The 12160-nt window shown below is 40.5% G+C and overlaps 1 pseudogene; it reads left to right on the forward strand.

The window, feature by feature from the left end:
- Window positions 1-224: 224 nt before the first annotated feature.
- LOC122726220 lies at window positions 225-857 on the forward strand (annotated as a pseudogene).
- Window positions 858-12160: the final 11303 nt, after the last annotated feature.

Consider the following 12160-nt stretch of genomic DNA (forward strand, 5'->3'; position numbering starts at 1 on the left):
GGGGGAAAAAAAAACTATTAAAAAGAAAAAAAGGAAAAAGGTTTCAAGTTCCTAATTCTATCCCTTCCTCTTTTCCTTCTCCTCCCCCAGGCAGTAAATAATCAGATATAGGTTATACAAGTGCAATGATTTAAAACATTTCCATATTAGTAATTTTGTATAAGAACACTTGAATAGCCCTTTCCGTTTGGCTGTCATGCCTGTGAGGAGGGCTCTAAGCAGCCATGGCACCCAGCTGAAATGGCATGATTCTGAAGCCCCATTTCCACAAAGACTGGCAAAGACAAATTGCCACATGGTTTAACCAGCCAGACAGGAAGATCAGGAGACAAAAGGCCTGTCAAGCAAAAGCCCGTCGAATTGTTCCTTGCCCTGCCTCTGTTCCTATCCGGCCCATTGTGAGGTGCCCTACGATCCGATACCACACCAAAGTACTTGCTGGTAGAGGATTCAGCTTGGAAGAGCTTCGGGTGGCTGGAATCCATAAAAAAGTGGCACGGACCATTGGTATCTCTGTGGACCCTCATCGCTGAAATAAGTCTACAGAGTCTCTCCAGGCAAATGTATAGTGGCTGAAAGAATATAGGTCCAAACTGATCCTCTTCCCAAGGAAACCATCTGCACTGAAGAAGGGAGATAGCTCTGCTGAAGAGCTCAAATTGGCAACTCAGCTTACAGGACCAGTTATGCCAATCAGAAATGTCTTCAAGAAAGAGAAAGCTCATGTCATTACTGAAGATGAAAAGAATTTCAAGGCCTTTGCTAGTCTTTGAATGGCCCGGGCCAATGCCCATCTCTTTGACATCCAGGAAAAACCAGCCAAAGAGGCTGCAGAGCAGGATGTGGAGAAGAAGTAAACAGCCTCTGAGAACTTTCAATAAAATAATACAAAAAAAATTTTAAAGACTTGAATAAAAGAAAAAGAATGAAAGAAAGTGAAAAATAGAATGCTTCAGTCTGTATTCAATCAATATTAATTATTTTTTCTGGAGGCAGATATTATGCTTTATCGTTAGTCCTTTAGGATTGTCTTGGAATTGCTGAGAATAGCTAAGTCATTTACAATTCTTCATCAAACAATATTTCTGTTACTGTGTACAATGTTCTCCTGGTTCTGTTCACTTCACTATATATCAGTTCATGTAAGTCTTTCCAGGTTTTTCTGAAATCATCTTGCTTGTCATTTCTTTTTTTTTTTTTAGTTAGGCAATTAGGGTTAAGTGACTTGCCCAAGGTCACACAGCTAGCAAGTGTTAAGTGCCTGAGGCCAGATTTGAACTCAGGTACTCCTGACTCCAGGGCCGGTGCTCTATCCACTGCGCCACCTAGCTGCCTTCTTTTTTTTTTTTTGGCGGGGCAATGGGGTTTAAGTGACTTGCCCGGGGTCACCGAGCTAGTAAGTATCAAGTGTCTGAGTCAGGATTTGAACTCAGGTCCTCCTGAATCTAGGGCCTGTGCTTTATCCACTGCGCCACCTAGCTGCCCCCGCTTGTCATTTCTTATAGCATAATAGTATTCTATTATAATCATATACCACAGTGTGTTTAGGCATTCACCATATGATAGGCATCCCTTTGGTTTCCAATTCTTAGCCACCATAAAAAGGGCTGCTATATATGTTCTTATACAAATAGGTCATGGTACCATTTCTATTGAAGTTTGACACCCAGAATCACAGACTCTAGGAGTTGGTAGGGACCTCAGCAGTCATTTAGTCCAACCATCACCAAAATCCTTTCTATAACATTCCCACCAAGTAACCATCCTGCCTCTACTTGAACACCTTGAAAGACAATAAGGCATTGTGGGGAAAGTAATGGATTTGAAGCCAGAGGGCCTGTGTTCAAATCCTGACTCTGCAATTCACCACCTGTGTGACCTTGGGGAAGTCACCATGAATGGACTTCATTTTCTTTATGTAGCCCCTTTTTGGGAAGCTCAGATTCCCAGAATTCACAGAAACAGGTGTTGGGGAGAAAAATGCCAGAGGTTCTGCATGTGTGCAAGTAACTGCGATCGGTTCACAGAACATACTAGGAAGGAAAAGGTAGAAGATGAAGGAGTCTTGGTTTTAAATGAATAGATGGATTTGCTTCCTAAGACATATGGATTGCTTCAAAACCTCCTTGCCATGTGTGGGTCCCCAATATCCATGTCCAAAGGGACTTGTAAGAACCAATGACTATAGTTATTCTTTTTAAATATATATTATCATGTAAAAATAAAATAAAATAAAAAAGAACCAATGACTATAGAGAATCTATCAGCAGCATGGATGTAATATTGAAAACAATAATTATCTGATTACAAATTTCAAGCAAACCCTGGCTAATTTGTGGCTGTGTTAATGCAGAAATGCGAACCATATTAAGTGGAGTGAGACAAACCCTTGCAGACTGATCCCTTTTGCCTCTCCCCTGCTCTAGCTGGTGCAGCAAGGGGAAGGTTCCCATGAACTGCCCCTTCTTTGTATCTAGGCAAAAGGCCCTTCTTGTTCCCAATAGTCAGAAGAACCTTGGGCAACTGTACTTTAACAGATGATCAGCCCCTCTCCCTATCCCTATTCTCTGTTATTCATCCTTCCTATCTGAAGAGGACCAATGACAGCACAGTGTTGGGGTCAAGGTACAGTGTGTCCAACTGTGGCTGATGAGTCCAATACGAGCTCACAACACTCTACCACAGGTCAGGCACAAATAGTCTGAATGTTTGGGATGGAGATAACTCTAAATTTGCACATCTTGTGTTTCTCTTGTGCTGCTGCAATTCTGCTTTGCTCATAGAGCTCATTGCCTTCTTTGCCTTGGGCAGGCCATGCTGGATGGTCATGTCAGCATCTCCCATGCATCACAGTCAGATGATAAAGTTCTTCAGAGAAACCTTGAAAGTGTCTTTGTATTGCTTCTTCTGACTTCCATGTGAGCACATTCATTGTCCCATTCAATCACCCTTTTTATGTTCTAATTTATTCACCTTGCTGCATAAAAAAATATTTTAGTATACAAGTATAATTATTGGGATAGCATCAGAATTAGGGGAAGGAAGAGTTAGTCTGGAATAAATGCAATGGACTTACTCAGTGCCTGGTTGGGGTGACAGCCCCTGGATCTAAAGTGACCAGGAAAGCAATGCAGTTCCCCACAATGTGTAAGGACCCACTGTGTTTTAAGCAATCACAGGGTAATAAATAAGAGGGCTAGATAAAGAACAGAGAGAATTATTATAAGTTAAACTGAACTCACACCTAAGCAGAGTAAGAGCCAAATATTCTAAGTATAGCAGCCTGAGAGGGGTGGGGTTGGAGGCGAATTGCACTGTGTGGGCTCCCCTTAGGTTCCTCCATCCCTATCCTATTTGCTACAAGTGACCCTCTGCATCCTCATTGTGCTTGTCTGTAAAATAAAGTGCTGAACTAGATCACTTCCAATGATGGGGAATTCACCACCTTATGAGGCAGAACCTACCAATCTTAGACAGCTCAGATTATTAGGAAGGACTTCCTTATATCTAACCTAAATCTGCCTCTGATCTTCCCATTCACTGCTCCTCAATATTTCATCTATTCCTCTGCTATGGGCCCTTGTTCCATATGACAACTACTGAAAATAGGTATCGTGTATATCTTTATTCTTCTCTTTTCTGGGAAAAACATTCCCAATTCCTTCTCATACAGCAGGTTCTGCAGACCTCTCACCATTCTGCTTCCTCTGTCCGGAAATGGTCTCATTTGTCTATGTTTCCTAAAAGGTGGCTTCCAGAACTGAATACCATCCTCTAGGTGATGCCTGACCCAGGCAGAGGATGTGTCTGTCTATCCAGGTAACCATTCACAAATAGACACTGAGGAAGTTTGAGGACTGAGGGATAGAGCATAGGTATTGAAAAATAGAGAACAAGATGAAAACAGGGGACGGAGGGTAACATTGTTTAACTAGAATGCAGAATATATGCAGAAAATTAGCATGAACTAAAGCTAGAAAGGGATGTTAGAGGCAGATTGTATGGGGCATTGAATGATAGGATCAGGATTTTATATTTTCTTTGATAGGTTTTTGAGTGAAAGAATGAGATTTGCAAAGCAGTGCAAGCATTGAAATGAAGGATGGATTGGAAAGGGGATAGGCTGGAGGCAAGAAGGCCAGTTAGCAGGCTGTCACAATAATATAGATGAAAAGAGATGAAGGCCTGAACTAGTATGCTTTCAGTGGGTATGGAAAAGAGGGGAACAATGAGGGAGAGACAATCACTATGACAAGGCAAGTGATTGGATGTGGCAGTGAAGAATGGGAAAGGATAACTAAGATATGAACCTTTGTAAATGAAAGGATGTTGTTACTGGTAACAGTAACAACAAAAGAAGAGAGGAGTAATTTGGAGGAAAAATTCAGTTATGGTCATGATGAGTATAACATCCATTTGAAGCTATCCAGGAGGCAGTTGGAAAGATAGGACTGGAGCTTTGAGAAGAGGTTAGAAGTGGAGGTATGAATTTTACAATCATTTGTATAGAGGTAACTAATGAAGCTATGGCAATGTATTAAATGATCAAGGAAGAAAGGAGGGCCAATCACAAAACTTTTAGGGGTAACCCACATTTACTAGGCCATATCAAAAAAGTTTTTCTTTCTTCCTTTCTTCTTTTCTTCTTTCTTTCCTTCCTTCATGTCTTCTTTCTTTCCTCTTTCTGTCTCTTTCTTTCTTTCCCTCCCTCCCTCCCTTCCTTCCTTCCTTCTTTCTTTCTTTCCTTCCTTCCTTCAAAGTTCCAAGAAGTTTGGGGGGATTACAAATTGTCCCCACTGTGTAAGAGTTGAAACAGGAATAGGAAGTACCCAACCCTCAGCTCTGGGATTTGTCTGTGCAAGTCTAGGCTATGTGCCTTTTGCAAGTTCATTGACTAGAGGGTCTGCCAAAGTGTGTTGGAGCTAAGAACTTTGTGTAATGTTATCCTGGAGACTCAGGGAAGAATGCCAAGGCGAGAGACCATACCTCTTGACCTTGGCACCCTTGAGTTTCCTCAGTCACACAATTCACCCATCCCTGAATCCCCATATTTTACCTCTTTCCTTCTATTCCTTTATCCCATCTTAGAAATGCAAACTACATGGGGGCAGCTAGGTGGTGCGGTGGATAGAGCACTGGCCCTGGATTCAGGAGGACCTGAGTTCAAATCCGACCTCAGACACTTAACACTTACCAGCTGTGTGACCCTGAGCAAGTCATTTAACCCTCATTGCCCTGCAAAAAAAAGAAAAGAAAAAGGAAGTGCAGACTACAACCAGATTTTTCTAGTGTCCCTCATCTCAACCCTATGCTATAACTCTTCTTCCTTTTCAAGCCTGCCCTTGTTCCTTGTATAATTCTCAAATCATCAACAGCAGTTATTTTGCAAAAACACAGAATTTCATAGCTGTAAGAGACCCTGGAAGTCATCTAGTCCAACCTGTTCCTTAACATAATTCACTTCTACATCATCACTAATAATGAAGGGACTCAATCAGCTTCTGCTTTAAGACCTCTGGTGATGGGAAATTTGCCACCTTCCCAAAGGAGCATATTCCACACAGTGACTAATTATTAGAAAGCTTTTTCCATGGAGACTAGATTTGTCTTTGCAGGTTCTTCCATCACTCCCAATCCTTCCCTAATACAATAGCTAACCTTTATATAGCACCTTAAGGTTTGCAAAGTGCTTTTCAAATGTTATCTCACTTTATCCTCTCAACAACTACTGGAAGGTAGGTACTATTATTACCCCATTTTACTGTGGAGGAAATAGTGGCAGACACAGGATAAGTAATTTCCCCGAGGGTCAGACAATTGGTGTTTTGAAGTCAGATTTAAACTCAGGTCTTCTTGATTCCAAGTCCAGTATTCAATCTGCTGCCCCACCTCACTATCTCTTGTGCTCCTTCTTGAGCCTAGTAGAGTAAGTCTAACCTCTCCATGTGACAATACTTCAAATATCTGAAAACATGTGAGAAGGATATTATGTGTTCTTTCCTTCACATTGAATATTCCCATTTCCTTCAAGAGTTTGGCCTCTAAAATACTTTTTAAAAATTTAATTTAATTCTATTTTATTACATTAATACATATTTATGCATGTCCATAAGATGGTACAATAAAAAATGACTATACATGAAACTACAAAACTACTAAGCACAATTTGTTATACCTTTCATATATACAACAAAATTGTCATGCAAATTTCCTTTTTACCCTCCTTTTTTATACCCTCCTCCCTCCCTGCCCTAGAGATGGCTACCATTAGAACCAAACATATATGTTACATATATGTGTGTATGTATGTGTGTGTATATGTACATTATGATATGCATACACGTATACATATATTTATATACATATATAAAATCACTCTCTATATACTTCTATTTATTAGTTCTTTCCCTGGATGCAGATAGTGTCTTCCTTCATATGTCCTTTGTAGTTAATTTGAGTATTTATAATAGTCAAAATTACTTATTCAATCAGTCATTCTTAAAACAATATTGCTGTTATTGTATATACTGTCTTTGGTTCTGCTTATTTCATTCTTCATTATTTCATGCAAGTCTTTCCATGTTTTTTCTAAAATTATTGAGCTCATCATTTCTTATGGCACGATTATAGTTTATCACAACTATATACCACAACTTGTCCAGCCATTTCCCATTTGATGGGCATCCCTTTAATTTCCGGTTCTTTGCCACCATAAAGAAAGCTGCTATGAACATTTTAAAAGATATAAGTTCTTTTCCTATTCCCCTAATCATCTTTGGAAATAAATCAAGTAGAGGTAATGCTGGGTCAAAGGGTAGAGGCAGTTTAATAATGCTTTGGGCATTATTCTAGATTGCTCTCCAAAATGGTTGAATCAGTTTGCAATTCTACCAACAATGAATTAGTGTCCCAATTTTTCCACATCCCCTCCAACATTTGTCACTTTCCCCTTCAATTGTTTTAGCTAATCTGATAGATGTAAAATGATATCTCAAGGTTGTTTTAATTTACATTTCTCTAATCAGTAATGACAGGGCATTTTTTCATGACTAATATATACTTTTTAGACCATTTATAATTATTAACAGCTATTGGTACTCTAAAAGTGAGATGTTTGTTCAGGTCATCCACTAGTTTGTTTGCTCTTTGGTCACTGGAGATAGGAAGTCAAAAATGAAGCAGTCTCTGGCCTCAGGGAGCTTATATTCTACTGGTATTATAATACATATAAACTGAAAAACAAATACAAAGAAAATCCAAAGCAATTTCAGCAGAACACTTCTGAGGGGAGAAGATGAGGAATGGCCTTGTGTAGGTGAAACTTGAGCTGAGCCTTGAGGAGAGGTAAGGATCGCAAGAGTGGAAGGTGGAGAAAGAGCACCCCAGACAAAGAATTTCTACAAAGGCACAGTACCAGGAGATGAAATGCATCTATGAGGAGCAACAAGCAGGCTGTCTGGCTGCACTGGAAAAGGTATGAGAGGGAGTGATGTGAAATAAGCCTGGAAAAGTAAAATGGAACCAGACTGTGAAGGGCTTTCAAAGCCAAACAGGAGAGATTGCATTTCTGCCAGAGGCAAGAGGAAGACCCTAAAATTTAAGAATCAGGGAAGGATTATGCTCAGTCCTGTGTCCATGAGTCAATAAGTATCTATTAAGCAGGCAGCTAGGTGGTACAGTGGATAAAGCACTGGCCCTGGATTCAGGAGGACCTGAGTTCAAATCCAACCTCAGACACTTGACACTTACTAGCTGTGTGATCCTGAGCAAGTCACTTAACCCTCATTGCCCTGCAAAAACAACAACAACAACAACAACAAAAAACCTCAAGTATTTACTAAGCACTTCCTCTGTGCCTGGGACTGGAGATACAAAGAAAAGCAAAACCAAAACAAACAACAACAACAACAAAACACAAGTCCATGCTCTCAATAAGCTCATACTCTAATGAAGTATTAATTTAGTAGCTTTGTATTATTGAAATAGTCCTGGCAAAAAGGTGAGGAATGCTTCAACTAGGAGAGTGTCCATGCTGATGGAGAGAAGGGAGAGAATGATTGAGGTGTCAGGTCGTAGAATGGAGAGGGGACCACTTTTTAGGATCATAGACCTAGAGCTGGCAGGGAGATCAGAGGCCATTGAGTCCAAACACCGCATTTTACAGATTAATAAACTGAGGCCTGAGGAAGTAAGTAACTTGACTAAGGTCACACAGACAGTGTCAGAAGCAGGATGTAAAAGCCGGTTTCTCTGTACCCTTTCCAGTGGGCACCACAGTGGAATTTCATATACTGTTGTTCATGAAAAGAACACTATGAGTGGATAAAGCACTAGCCCTGGATTCAGGAGGAACTGAGTTCAAATCCAACCTCAGACACTTGACACTTACTAGCTATGTAACCCTGGGCAAATCATTTAACCCTCATTGCCCCACAAAAAAGAGAAGGAAGGAAGGAAGGAAGGAAGGAAGGAAGGAAGGAAGGAAGGAAGGAAGGAAGGAAGGAAGGAAGGAAGGAAGGAAGGAAGGAAGGAAGGAAGGAAGGAAGGAAGGAAGGGAAAAAGAAGAAAAAGAAAAGAACACCATGAAATAATTTACCCTTAAGAACCACCATCAGTTGTAGAGTATGAAGGGGCAGAAAAACTCAACAAAAACCTAGGTAGGTCTTTGCAAATTAAATCAATGTCTATTTTCATACTCAGTGACTTCATGTTTGTCAGTCAACAAGCATTTATTAAGTTCCTGCTAGATACCAAGCACTGTGCTAAGCTCTGGAGACACAATAAAAGGCAAAAAATAAAAAACAAAACTAGAGTCTCTCTTCTCAAGAAACTTCCGGTCTAATGGGGGAGACAACATACAAATGAATTATATCTACAGATATGTGCACAAATATATACGTAAATATGTGTATTATAGATATGTACATATACATGCATATATCTATTGTATACAATACATATATGTATTGTATATATACATACATGTCTCTATGCATGCACATATATGCCAACATATGTGCATCTGCACATACATGTGTGTCACATGCATTTATTGTTTATGAAATATGCATGTGTGTAGAATATACAAACCCTGGGAGATTTGAGGAGGGAATAAAAAAGGTTGGAAAAGCTGCTATAGTGAGATAGTGGATATCTCATGGAGATATAAAAGGATTGTCTTGTCACAATAAAGGCCCAGTTGAGATTGTGTAACATAAATTTGTAGTGAACCAATTGTCACAGTTTGTTGGTTTTCTCCAACTACATTCTGCAGCACATGAGTTAGAGCAAAATCAGCCAATGGTAGGAATAATCCAAGGCTAAGATTTGGAGGGGCAGGATTGGCGATTGGACAAGGGTGCTGGGGATTCTAGAGAAGAGAAGAGAACAGTTCAGAGTTAACCTGATTTAACAAGGGGTCAAGATGGAGAAAGAAAAGGAGTATAGCCACAAAGGGGTGATGGCCTAGGAAAGAACTGGAGTAATGGAGGGACTGGTGATCTCAAGGAGGAAAGAAAATAATGTTGTGGGCTCTAAGGCAGAGGGAAGACTGAAATGACAATAGATTGTGACAGGATGAGGCTATTTCAGGGTTCAGTTTTATTGGTTTTATGGACTTTAAAATATCTTTTGTTTTTATTTCATCTAGGTTTTTCTCTGCCAGTTCCCCCTTTCTTGTAGAAGAGAAGAATGAGGAGGAGGAGGAGGAGGAGGAGGACAAGGAGAAGAAGAAGGGGAAGGGAAAGGAAAAGGAAAAGGAGGATGAAGAAAAGAAGAATCAGCAAAACCAATCAATAAAAACAAACCAAAGAACCCCCACTAATACTACATGCACTACTCCACACAATGCTCTGGGGAACTTCCCACCTCTGCAAAGAAGTGGAGGAAGGAATCTTCTCATCTATCTTCTTTGGGGCCAAGCTTGTTGTTTAAAATTTCACAACATTTTTCATTGTTTTGTGGTTGAAACCATGCATACTGTCTTTGTGGCTCTGGTTACTTCACTTTGCATCAGCTCGCCTAAGTCCATGTTTCACTATATTCATCATGTCTGTCATCTCTTACAGCATGATAATATTCCATTGAGGCAGCTAGATAGTGCAGTCAATAGAGCACTGGCCCTGGAGTCAAGAGGACCTGAGTTCAAATCTCACCTCAGACATTTACTAGATTGTGTGACCCTGGGTAAGTCACAACCCTAATTGCCTTAAACATCCAGGGCTATCTCCAGTCATCCTGATATATATCTTGCCACTGAACCCAGATGGTTCTGGAGGAAGGAGTGAGGTTGGTGACCTTGCACAGCCTTCCTTCACTTAAATCCAATTCACTGCAAGTCATGACATCACCCCAATGTCATGGTCCTCTTCCAGATTGAAGAACAAAACAAAACAACAACAATATTTCATTACAATCATGTACCACAATATATTTAGCCTACTTTGTTTCCAGTTAGGTTGGGGGAGGGAGGGCCAGGGTTTGGCCACCTCACCAAAAATATGCTGTTATAAATATTTCGGTAATAGTGACTTTAATACAAAGTCTCAGTCGCTATAGAACAAAAAAGGCAAAACAGACAGGGAAAATGCTGAAAAATATGATTTGAGACTAAGAAATAAGAGAGATCAACAGTTCATAGACTACATAGAAGCCCCACATGAATATTTCATGAATAATCTCTTGGAGGAAAGAATTAGACAATGCTCAGCTCAAAAATCAACAGATATCAACCAAAAAATTTAATTATATTTCAGTCAGTTTGGATCCTATATTATTTACTCCTTTCAAGGGTTCAGTGTTATCTGAGAAGGGGGAAAAAAGAAATGAAATAAGGCAATACCTTATCAGCTATTAAGGTTTTAGCTGGAATGTATTTATCAAATTAACTTCGAGAGAGCAGTATCTGAGAAAATTAGACCCAGGGAAGTCCTTTTGAGATCAAGTTGTTGTTTATCCTTCATTCTTCAAGAGGACCATGACATCAGGAGATGAGGTCATGACTTGCAGTGAATTGGATTTAAGTGACAGAGGGCTCTGCAAGGTCACCAACCTCATTCTCTCCTCCAAAGCCATCTGGGTCCAGTGGCAAGATATACATCAGGATGACTGGAGAAGACCCCAGATATTTAAGGCAATTGGAGTCACACAGCTAGTAAGTGTCTGAGGTGAGATATGAATTCAGGTCTTCTTGACTCCAAGGACAGTGCTCTATCCACTGTACCATCTAGCTGCCCTTTGAGATCAAGTAGAAGGGAGGGAAAGGTCCAAAGTAAAGAGTTCCTTATTGGGGACCCTCTGGAGTTGAAGAAAGTGACAAAAGGGCCCTGGGTGAATGAGGAAGTCACCAAATGAAAGGTGTTATTTATAAAAAGGGGAGAAGGGAGAGACAGGAGAAAAGATTTCACTTATTATAGAATACTGCTAAGGGCCAGCCTTGGCAGGACCCGGATTGGTAGGAAGATTAGATTATTTATCCATTCTTCCAGTATTCATCTCCACAGTTGACCTAGTCCCAAGAAAACCCTGAATGAGGTCACCTGTGGGGATTTCCATTCTTATAGAAATCATAGGATTGACAGCTAGAAAGGACCTAAGAGATCATTTAATCTAACTCCCTCATTTACAAACGAGACAGCTGAGGCACAATCAGGAAAGTGACTTGCTTAAGGTCCCAGGGATAGCTTAAAATTCAGATCTTCTGACTCCAGATCCCAAATCCTAGGAGTGGGGAAGGAGTTAGAAGGGAATCCTTTTGGATGACAAGTTCTGCATCCCTGGTTAGCTGATCTAGCCAGAAGCCCTGCTGCCTCTCCTCAATCTTTACATCAGTAGGTTTGCCCCCCAGAGCTACAAAAAGGAAGCAACAGCACAGGTTACCCATCTTTTTTTTTTAAAAAGATTTTTATTTTTTTAGGGGCAATGAGGGTTAAGTGACTTGCCCAGGGTCACACAGCTAGTACGTGCCAAGTGTCTGAAGCCACATTTGAACTCAGGTCATCCTGAATCCAGGGCTGGTGCTTTATCCACTTCGCCATCTAGCTGCCCCAGGTTGCCCTCCTTAAACCGCTCACTGCTCTGTACATTGCCATGGGTATAACTAGTCAAGAGGGAGCAAGAACAGGGTTCCTAATGTAGCATTTTAATCTGCCCTGGTGTTCCT

This window comes from Dromiciops gliroides, chromosome 4 (assembly GCF_019393635.1).
Source record: "Dromiciops gliroides isolate mDroGli1 chromosome 4, mDroGli1.pri, whole genome shotgun sequence".
NCBI classification, from domain to species: domain Eukaryota; kingdom Metazoa; phylum Chordata; class Mammalia; order Microbiotheria; family Microbiotheriidae; genus Dromiciops; species Dromiciops gliroides.